Here is a 12111-nt window from a genome sequence, read left to right on the forward strand (position 1 = left end):
CACTTCATCCTCATCTGCAGCCATCAAACAAGATGTGTGGGAAACCTCCAACAAGTAGACGGCGGCACTACATGTCCTGTCGTTGGGATCGTTCTCCCCAAAGCCCTCTACTGGCACAAGTGGCGGAGCTTCATGGGTCCAAAGGGTTCCATTGCCCACCCCACCCCCTACTCTAGGAAAACTGTTAGGTATGGTCCTAATTATTAGGCTTGAATATCCAAGATTTCCCGGAGTCATGCATAACTTATCTTCTTTGCCCCCTCAACTATGATTAGCCCCATCAACAATCTTCATCAGGCTCCCCCATTGACCGGCACGCATTCATCAACCGCACGCCCCTCCTGATCAAAAATCAAAATGTATTTAGTAAAAACTTCTTTTATAAACATTGAACGAGCTTTCACCATGTTATGAAAAAATTCCCTAACCTACTCACCACCATGCTCGCCAACTCCAGCAATGGACCCCGTGCACTTCCCAAGGACGGATCATGTTTATTCAAGTTAAGCGCGCAAAATCTTGAGTCTAAATGTGGTAAAAACTTGGTTTTTTATCACTTTTCGTATAACTTTTTCCTGCTGGAATCAACAAACCTCACAGATGAGCTTGTCATTAGCCGACCTATCTTATTCTCTATTGGTTGCAAATTTTCTCTTTGACATCAGTCTGTGCGCCACCACCTTTTTTTGCGTGTAATGGCAAACTAATAAAATATTTCAATTGAAAATCTAGAACAAATCTACAATTTTTATAAATAACTAGAACTCACCTCGAACAACCAGCTCAGCAACGCACTTATCTTGGGAGGACACATGGCTTGCATATTCGCCTCGCTCCCATTTTCAAAAGAACTCAACCTCTATATATAGCCCAGGTAGAATGTCGAGGCTCCATTCAGATTCAGTTTTTTTATGAATTTGTGGAACAGTTCTAACCCACACATGTGTGGTCGCTCCTTTTTTTAACGCATTGCGGGCACACATGCACATTGGTTTTTCTCCACCCTTTAGTCAACGCATTATATGAGCTTTTTTTTGCGGAGGAATGCATTATATGAACTAAACGGACATAGCCAACCTTCACTGTTCGAACACATTGAATCACCAGCCAATGAACATCAATGCATTGCAATGACAGGTCCAATCGGTTCTCAGCGTCGTTGGACCAAGGAGCTTGTTTTGATCTGTCAGGTCGACGCCCGTCGGCGCACTCGGTGGTTAAAGTTTTGTCAGTCTCAACCGCTCTGATGCACTCCACTACCATTGAAGCCAAACCCCACCCCGGCCATCTAGCTATAATCGTATGAACCGCGTGGAGTTGCCTTCTCAACCCAGCCGAAGGACGATGGCCGTACACGCATGCTCTGGCCGAAAGCCGTCGAGCCCGCGCTGTTTGGGCCGACCCAGCCTAGGCGGACGAAACCTCATAAATGCAATCCAACCCAATGCGAGACAGATCGCAAGAACCGACTTAGCTGGCTCGTCCATCTCAGGTGGAAGCCACTGCTCACCGACTGAAGCTTGGCGAGTTTTTCTCTAAAAACCGACTGTCGTCCAGGATCTGGTTGTTACCTAAATTGTTTTCGCCGAAAAAATGCATATCGTCACGCATGGAGTTGTGATTGGCTACTCAGTGTTCGAAGCAAGAAACAAGCTGCTATGAAACTGCTAACCTTTCACCCCCGTCATTGCCGATGAACTCCATTAGCTTGCAGAATGAGGGCTACCCCGTTGTGTGGAGGCGGGGGAAGAAAGTCGTACTGTGTTGCAGCCCTGCTACCGGCACACATGTTTCAACCACATTTTTCGTAACCTAAAAGCACACATTGTGCAGTCCCGACGACTGCGTCCATGCGCGCACCAGCTGGCCCTTGATCAGCGCCCTCGGGCTAGTAACCTGTGCACATACAAGTAAAATGCAGGAACATATAATGCCCCCGCCACTGAACTATTCTTCCATCGATGGACACCCAGTAGACAAGAAATTCAGTAAGTAATAGAAACGGGATAGCCATCATAAAAGGGAAATCTCAATCAATTCTTTTTTGGAAAGAGAGGTTGAGTTATATGAAACTAAGGCAAGAAGACGAAAAGACGTTCACGTTACCAATTCCGTCTCGTCTGATCTTTTATTGGTTTTGTTTTACTCTCCCTCTCCCGCGCTCCCTCTCTCTCTCTCCTGCCACTTTCATGCATGGTTGTCCACTTCATCCTCCTCTGCAGCCATCGAACAAGATGCGTGGGAAATCTCCAACGAGTAGACGGCGGCACTACATGTCTTGTCGTTGGGATCGGTCTCCCCAAAGCCCTCTATTGGCACAAGTAGCGGAGTTTAATAGGTCCAAAGGGGGCCATTGCACACCCCCTCCCCCTACTCTAGGAAACTGTTAGGTGTGGTCCTAATTATTAGGCTTCGATATCCATGATTTTCCAAAGTCATGCATAACTTATCTTCTTTGCCCCCTCAACTATGATTAGCCCCATCAACAATCTTCATCAAGCTCCTCCATTGACTGGCACACATTCATCAACCGCATGCCCCTCCTGATCAAAAATCAAAATGTATTTAGTAAAAACTTCTTTTATAAACACTGAACGAGCTTTCACCCTGTTATGAAAAAATTCCCTAACCTGCTCACCACCATGCTCGCCAGCTCCAGCAATGGACCCCGTGCACTACCCAAGGACGGAGTCCTGTTTATTCAAGTTAAGCGCGTGCAAATCTTGAGTCTAAATGTGGTAAAACTTGGTTTTTTGTCACTTTTCATATAACTTTTTTCTACTTGAATCAACTAACCTCACAGATGAGCTTGTCATTAGCCGACCTATCTTATTCTCTATTGGTTGCAAATTTTCTCTTTGACATCTGTCTATGCGCCACCGCCTTTTTGCATGTAATCGCAAACTAATAAAATATCTAAATTGAAAATCTGGAACAAATCTATGATTTTTATAAATAACTAGAACTCACCTCGAACAGCCAGCTCAGCAACGCGCTTGTCTTGGGAGGACACATGGCTTGCATATTCGCATCGCTCCCGCTTTCAAAAGAACTCAACCTATATATATAGCCCAGCTAGAATGTCGAGGCTCCATTCAGATTCAATTTTTTACTAATTTGTGGAACAGTTCTAACCCACATGTGCGGACGCTCCTTTTTTAATGCGTTGCGGGCACACGTGCACATTGGTTTTTCTCCACCCTTTAGTCAATGCATTATACGAACTTTTTTGCGGAGGAATGCATTATATGAACTAAATGGACATAGCTAACCTTCACTGTTCGAACACATTGAATCACAAGCCAATGAACATCAATGCGTTGCAATGACAAGTCCAATCAGTTCTCAGTGTCGTTGGACCAAGGAGTTGGTTTTGATCTGTCAGGCTGACGCCCGTCGGCGCACGCGGTGGTTAAAGTTTTGTCATTCTCAACCACTCTGATGCACTCCACTACCATTGAAGTCAAACCCCACCCCGGCCATCTAGCTATAGGCGTACGAGACGCGTGGAGTTGCCTTCTCAACCCAGGCGAAGGACGATAGTCGTACACGCATGCTCTGTCCGAAAGCCGTCGAGCCCGTGCTGTTTGGGCCGACCCAGCCTAGGCGGACGAAACCTCATAAATGCAGTCCAACCCAATGCGAGACAGATTGCAAGAACCGACTAAGCTGGCTCGTCCATCTCCAGTGGAAGCCGCTGCTCACCGACTGAAGCTTGGCGAGTTTTTCTCAAAAAAACCGACTGTCGTCCTGGATCTGGCTGTTATCTAAATTGTTTTCGCCAAAAAATGCATATCATCATGCATGGAGTTGTGATTGGCTACTCAGTGTTCGAAGCAAGAAATAAGCTGCTATGAAACTGCTAACCTTTCACCCCCATTGTCACTGATGAACTCCATTAGCTTGCAGAACGAGGGCTGCCCCATTGTGTGGAGGCGGGGGAACAAAGTGGTATTGTGTTGCAGCCCTGCTGCCGGCACACATGTTTCAACCACATTTTTCGTAACCTAAAAGCACACATTGTGCAGCCCCGACGATTGCGTCCATGCATGCACCAGCTGGCCCTTGATCAGCGCTCTCGAGCTAGTAACCTGTGCACTTACAAGTAAAATGCAGGAACATATAATGCCCCCGCCACTCAATGGTTTTGACATCGATGGACACCCAATAGACAAGAAATTCAGTAAGTAATACAAACGGGATAGCCATCAAAAAGGGGAAATCTCAATCAATACTTTTTTGGAAAGCGAGGTTGAGTTATATGAAACCGTTACCAATTTCATCTCATCTGATCTTTTATGGATTTTGTTATTTCTCTCCCTGTCCCTCCCTCCCTTCCTCCCTCTTTCTCTCTCTCTCTCTCTCCTGCCTCTTTGATACATGTTGTCCACTTGATCCTCCTCTGATGCCATCGAACAAGATGCATGGGAAACCTCCAACAAGTTGTCGGCGGCACTACATGTCTTGTCGTTGGGATCGTTCTCCCCAAAGCCCTCTACTGGCACAAGCGGTGGAGCTTCATGGGTTCAAAGGGGGCCATTGCCCACCCCCCCTACTCTAGGAAAACTGTTAGGTTTGGTCCTAATTATTAGGCTTGAATATCCAAGATTTCCCATTCTTTGCCCCTCAACTATGATTAGCCCCATCAACAATCTTCATCAAGCTCCTCCATTGACTGGCACACATTCATCAACCGCACGCCCCTCCTGATCAAAAATCAGAATGTATTTAGTAAAAACTTCTTTTATAAACACTGAACGAGCTTTCACCATGTTATAAAAAAATTCCCTAACCTGCTCACTACCATGCTCGCCAACTCCAGCAATGGACCCCGTGCACTGCCCAAGGACGGAGTCCTTTTTATTCAAGTTAAGCGCGTGAAATCTTGAGTCTAAATGTGGTAAAAACTTGTTTTTTTGTCACTTTTCATATAACTTTTTTCTGCTGGAATCAACTAACCTCACAGATGAGCTTGTCATTAGCCGACCTATCTTATTCTCTATTGGTTGCAAATTTTCTCTTTGACATCAGTCTGTGCGCAACTGACTTTTTTTGCATGTAATGGCAAACTGATAAAATATCTGAATTGAAAATCTGGAACAAATCTATGATTTTTATAAATAACTAAACTCACCTCGGACAGCTAGCTCAGCAACGTGCTTGTCTTGGGAGGACACATGGCTTGCATATTCGCCTCGCTCCTCTCCCCGTGTTTGACATCGTTTTCACAAGAACTCAACCTCTATATATAGCCCAACTAGAATGCCGAGGCTCCATTCAGATTCAAATTTTTACGAATTTGTGGAACAGTTCTAACCCACACATGTGCGAACGCTCCTTATGCATTGCAGGCACACATGCACATTGGTTTTTCTCCTGTAAGTGCATCTAGTGCCCCTTAGTGATTTTGGTGTATTGAAGACTTATAGGTCAAGGGACTGATGCGTTTGTGAGTGTACACAGGTCTATAAGTCTATGAGGAGTTTGATATTTATAGAGAAAGTCGACCCCTAAAAATGAAGTTCTTCAACTCAGGACTTTGGATTTCTGAAGACTTTCTAAAGACTTTGAAAGTGAAGAAATTGGTGTGACCTTGAAGATTTGGCAATAATTTGAGGAACATGAAGCGTGAAGACTTTTGTTTTCGTAGTTTCATTTTCTCTTTCTTGAGTCATAGGAAACACCGTACTGTTAAAGGGGGTCGAGGAAATACTAAGGAAAAATTTCCATGTGATGCTCAACTCAAAATCCTACACCTACCAATCCCTTCGAGTGAAGCCATTGGAAATCTCATACAGTTCAGTCAATTTCTTAAGTGATAGAGACGAAATTCTTTTGGTTGCTGGGGAATTTGTTCTGACTGAGGAGTTAGGAATTCGCCAGTGCGGATTGCCTACATAGTGAGGAACATGATAGCCCTGAGGAATTTGAGTCAAAATTCCGACCGTTGCTGTGCTATGCGCCAGTTGTCCCAAAATATCTACCCACCTGACGGTTATTATCATTGAAGGGCATTTATGTCTTATCATGTCGGGCTGCTCCCTAGGCTATAAATAGCCGCCCCCTACAACCACTAGCTAGTTGGCTGCTCCGAGAGAAATTGACACTTGTCATTTGAGAGCATCCCATCCTTCGAGGACTTTGAGCGAAAATCATCAAGTGAGGAAAACCCAAATCCAACACACCTACAACCCAAAGTGATTGAGCATCACTGAAGAGATTGATCCTGCGTGGATCCGACGCTTGTTACCTTTGATGACTGTGCTTCTTCCAGACAGTTAGGCGTCATGGTCTAGAGCATCCAAGAGGAATTGTGGATCGCCGAGTGACCTAGTCTGTGAAGGTTTGGAAGTCACCTGAAGACTTACCACGAGTGGTTGGGCGAGGTCTGTGTGACTTTAGCTCAAGGAGAATATGGTGAGGACTGTGTGTCCGAGACTGTGTGTCCTCAGGTTTAAATACCTAGCCGCTCCAATCATGATGTACAACTAAGACATCAGTTGGAACTGGTCTACCAAAGCATTGTCTTCACCAAGCTTACTGGTTCTATTTCCTCAACTCTTTCATTTCCTCATTTTTGTTGTTGTTTGCTTGCTCATATCTGTTTGAAGACTTTGACTGGAGACTTTCTCAATTTCCTCAGTTCAATTTCTTCAGTCTGTTCGTCTTCATCCTGTGTTATCCTGTGTTTACGCTTTCTGTACTCTATGCTTGTCTTCATTTCATCATGATGACTATGCTAGTGTTCTGTTATGTTTACTTCTGAGTACTTATTCCGCTGCAAGTAGTTCTTCGCTAAGGAATTTCCTCACCAGCAAATTCCTCAGTGAAGAATTCATAAAAATCGCCTATTCACCCCCCTCTAGTCGATATAACGCATTTTCAATTGGTATCAGAGCAAGGTACTCCCTTGTTCTGTGTGATTTTGGTTTAACCACCTGGAGTTTTAGTTATGTCGACCGCAGGTATGATCAAGGTCTCTGTTGGGTGTCCTACCTTCGATGGAACGGACTACCCCTACTGAAAGAATAAGATGCGAATGCATCTTGAGGCAATTGATAACGATCTCTGGTATGTTGTGGAAAATGGTGTTCCCTCAGTCACACCTTCTCTGAACGCTACTGATGTGAAGAGATTCAAGCAACTCGATTCTCAAACGAAGAATATCATATGTGGTCATCTGAGCAAAGGGCAGTATGGAAGAGTGAGTGCTTTGGAAACTGCTAAGCTTATCTGGGATAGGCTATCCAAAGTGAATGAAGGAGTCTCAACTCAATGTAACTCTTGTGTTGACGTTCTTCGCAATCTCTTCAACCGCTTCAAAACACTCGACAATGAAAATGTTCAGCAAACCTTCGATCGCCTCACTGACATCTCAAATGAGCTTCAAGCGCTTGGCACCACTAACATCACCGACCATGAGGTGGTGAAGAAATTGCTGAGATCGCTTGATTCTTTATTTGATACTCGGGCACTGATGATTCAAGAACGTGCTGATTACAAGTCACTTGATCCCGCTGATATCCTCGAGAGGCTAAATACTCATGAGTTCCAGCTTTCTAAAAAGAGAGATCTCTATGGTTCGAGCTATGGCAGACCACATGCTCTGAAGGCCAAGGCAGTCTCTGAGTATGAAGATGAAGACTCTGCTAGCATCCTTGGTAATCCTGAAGAACTGAGCCAGGAACTAGCACTGCTCGTGAAGAAATTTCAGAAGTTCTCAAGACGTGGTCACTTTGGAAAATCCTCAAGGAGCAATGATTCCTCATCCAATGACTACAAGAAGAGGCTATGCCACAAATGCAAGAAACTTGGTCACTACATTCAAGATTGTCCTCAGTAGGATAAAGAATCAAAGAAGAATAAATACAAGGACTACAGTTCTGATGACGCAAAGAAGAAGAAGAAATCTTCAGAGTCTTCATCATCAAAATCCTCGAAGTCTTCATCTCACAAGAAGAGCAGCTCCAAGAAGGCTCGAGCATTCATTGGCAAGGAAATGGATTCTGAGGCTGAATCTGAGGAACATGAGGACGAGGAGGCATCTAAGGAGTCCGAGTCTGGTGTGGCGAGCCTAGATCTCGCTACTGCATTCGTCAGCAAGTCTATCTTCAACTCTGAAGAAAAAATGGCTTCACCAACAAGGCTGATGAAGGCAATGATGACTACGCTCCCACCAATTGCTTCATGGCAAAGGGTGCCAAGGTAACTAAATACCCCTCCTCTGAATCTAGTGAGGATGAATCTGATGAAAACCTCAAGCCCAACTACTCTAAACTTGCTAAGACTGCTGTGAAACAACAAAAGGCTATTGAAAAGGTTCAAAACATGCTAGACAAAAGTGATGATATGTTGAGTGAAGAAATGGATCGCACTAAAACCTTGACTGAAAATCTTCAGAGACTTCAGTCCAAGTTTGACAACCTTCAAGGTCATCATAACACTCTCTTATCTGATCATGAGAAGCTTTCTTATGAATTTCTTCAAATAAAGCAAGATCTTGAGAAGCTAAGGGTGAGTTATGAAGATCTTCAGAAGGAGCGTGATTCATTACTTGCTCAACAAATCAGCGCTACTCGGGAAGAATTTGTTCCTCCATGTTTGAAGTGCATTGAACGTGAAACTGCTAATTCTTCACCTGAATGTTCAAATGCTTCTAATGCTACAAATTCTTCATCTGTCTCTGATATCACTAATTCCTCATCCGAGGACATTGCTAGTATCAATGATGATGCAGGGCTGAAGGAATTGTACACGACAGGCATGTACAAAAGCCTCAAAGAGCATCAGACTCTTTGTGATGTGCTTAAAAAGCAGATCCTCAACATGAACCCTAGGAAAGAGGGTATTGCCTTTGAGAGGAAACTCAATGCTGATGGAACATATTGGAAGCCTAAGCAGTACCCTAAAACCTCATGGGTTGCTGCAAAGGGACCTCCAGTTGATCCATCCAATTTATCTGGCTTTACATGTGAATCTCCTCATTCTTCTGATGAGTCATTTGACTCCAACTATAAACTATTTGAAAATCAGAATGGTGAAGTATTTGCTAGATATGTTGGCACTAACTGCAGGAACGGTTCCCCTATGAAGAAAATCTGGGTTCCCAAAAGTTGCCTTGAAAGTCTTCAGGTGAATGTCCTCATGATGCCACCTGTGAAGAATAGGAACTCCAGATCAAATTCTTCATATGGACCAAATTCTTCATATGGATCCAAGTCCTCATACGGACCAAATTCCTCACGTGGATCAAATTCCTCAAAAGGATCAAAGTCCTAATATGATCATCATCGTGCTAACCCTTCTGTTTCGCAAGGTAGAGCTAAGGGCTATGAATATGAGCATTATTATTCTAATCATTATGTTCATAAGTCCTCGAAGAATTTCTCTGCTTATTCATATGCTTATCCTAACCCCTCTTATGTGAAACAAAGTGGACTGGCTTCTATGCCACCTTTCTCATGTGGTGCTCGCAGAGTGATGAATTCTTTGCCACCCCTTCAGATGTGGGTGGTGAAGAAAAAGAACTAATCTCTTATGCAGGGTCAGGTCTCCAGACGTGCTCAAAACGTCTGAAGAATTTTCTGGAGACCTGAACATTGCCTGAAAGGACGCGGGCTAATCATGAAGAAATGAACCTTCATTTCTCATGTCCTCGTACTATTTTATCTGCTCTATTGCTTGATGAAATTGATCTGGTGATATTGATGTCATATTCTTCACTGATGAAGTATATGAGTTCGTAAGTTGCACTAATTCATCTGCAGGATGATCAACCCAAAGCCAATGAGTGGGTCCTTGATAGTGGATGTACGAATCACATGACTGGTGACAAGAATCTATTGATGGATGCTCCTTTATCACCATCGCATCTGAAGCATATCATCTTCGCTAACAAAGGCAAAAGTCAGGTATTAGGTCTAGGTAAGGTTGCGATCTCAAAGGATCGACACATGGACAAAGTCATGCTTGTCGAGTTCTTCAGATACAACCTCATGTCTATCTCGATGCTTTGTGATCTCGATATGGTTGTTGTCTTTGGCAAATATCATTGTATTGTGACCATGGAAGCAGACAATTCCAAAGTCTTCGAAGGCTTTAGGGGAGGAGACTTGTACATTGTTGATTTCTCTACAGGACCACAACCGGCCGTATGCCTACTTGCCAAAGCTTTAGAAGGCTGGCTATGGCATCGACGACTTGGTCATGCTGGCATGAGGAATTTGCACACGCTTGCGAAGAAGAAGCATGTCATTGGCATTGAGAATGTCAAATTCCTCAAGGATCACTTATGCGGAGCCTGTGAAGCTGGAAAGATGACAAAGGCCAAGCATCCAGCAAAGACTATCATGACTACCACTCGACCATTTGAATTGCTTCACATGGATCTCTTTCGTCCTAATCATTATTCTGCTGTTACAAATGATGCATCTCTATATGGCTTTGTTATTGTTGATGACTATTCTCGTTACACATGGGTGTACATTGTCACTTACAAACATGAGGTGCAGGAAGTCCTCAAACGATTTTCCTCGAGGGCTTCAACCAACTTTGGTGTGAAGATCAAGCACATCAGAAGTGACAATGGGACCGAGTTCAAGAATTATGTTCTTGATGACTATCTTGATGAACTTGGTATTACTCATGAGTTATCTGCTCCTTATACTCCTCAGGAGAATGGCGTCGTGGAGCACAAGAACAGAACTCTTGTTGAGATGGCTCGCACTATGCTTGATGAATACAAGACGCCTCGTCATTTCTGGATTGAGGCAACTGATATTGCGTGCCACATCATCAACAGAGTATATCTTCACAAATTCTTCAAGAAGACTTCTTATGAACTCCTCACTGACAAGAAACCCAATGTGAGTTACTTCAAAGTCTTCGGTGCTAAATGTTGGATTAGAGATCCTCATCACAATTCTAAATTTGCACCGAAAGCACATGAGGGTTTTATGCTTGGTTACGAAAAGGACTCGCACGCCTACAAAGTCTTCAACAACGTTCTCCACAAGGTTGTTGAAACTGTAGATGTGCGGTTCGATGAAACTAATGGCTCGCAAAGAGAGCACCTACCTTCTGTGTTAGATGAACCAGCACTTGAGGAATCTATCAAATTCAAGGCTACTGAGGATGTTATTCCTACCGAAGAATCTACTGAAGAATTCATTCCAGAATGTGAAGAACGTCGAGCTGGGGCACCTGAAGAAAATGGTGCTGAGGAAAATGCTCTTGAAGAAAATGCGGATCAAATTCCTCAAAGACAACCCGCTCATCCTTGCATTGCAAACGAAGTGCAAGTCGATAAGATCATCGATGACATTGAAGCACCAGGTCCTCTCACACGCTCAAAAGCTTCACATTTGTCTAACTTTTGTGGGCACTTTGCTTTTTCTCTATCACAGAGCCCACTAAGGTAGATGAAGCATTTCTGGAGCATGAGTGGATTCAAGCTATGCAAGAAGAATTACATTAGTTCGAGCTCAACAACGTCTGGGAACTGGTCAAACGTCCAGATCCTCGCAAGCACAACATTATTGGCACAAAGTGGATCTATCGCAACAAGCAAGATGAAAATGGCCTTGTGGTGAGGAATAAGGCACGACTTGTAGCTCAAGGCTACACACAGGTTGAAGGAATTGATTTCGATGAAACTTTTGCACTTGTTGCTAGACTTGAGGCTATTCGCATATTACTTGCTTATGCTAACCATCATGATATTATCTTACAACAAATGGATGTGAAAAGTGCATTCCTCAATGGTAAGCTTGAGGAAGAAGTATATGTTGCTCAACTCCCAGGTTTTGAAGATCCAAAGCATCCTGACAAAGTCTTCAGACTCAATAAGGCCTTGTATAGCCTCAAGCAGGCCCCTCGGGCGTGGTATGATACTTTGAAGGAATTCCTCATGAAGAAAGGCTTCAAACCCAGTTCACTCGACCCAACTCTTTTCACTAAATCTTATGATGGTGAATTGTTTGTGTGCCAGATTTCTGTTGATGATATCATTTTTGGCTATACTGACCAACGTTACAGTGATGAATTTGCCTACATGATTAGTGAAGAATATCAAATGTCTATGATGGGAGAATTGAAATTCTTTTTAGGTCT

Source organism: Triticum aestivum, chromosome 1B (genome assembly GCF_018294505.1).
Source record: "Triticum aestivum cultivar Chinese Spring chromosome 1B, IWGSC CS RefSeq v2.1, whole genome shotgun sequence".
NCBI classification, from domain to species: domain Eukaryota; kingdom Viridiplantae; phylum Streptophyta; class Magnoliopsida; order Poales; family Poaceae; genus Triticum; species Triticum aestivum.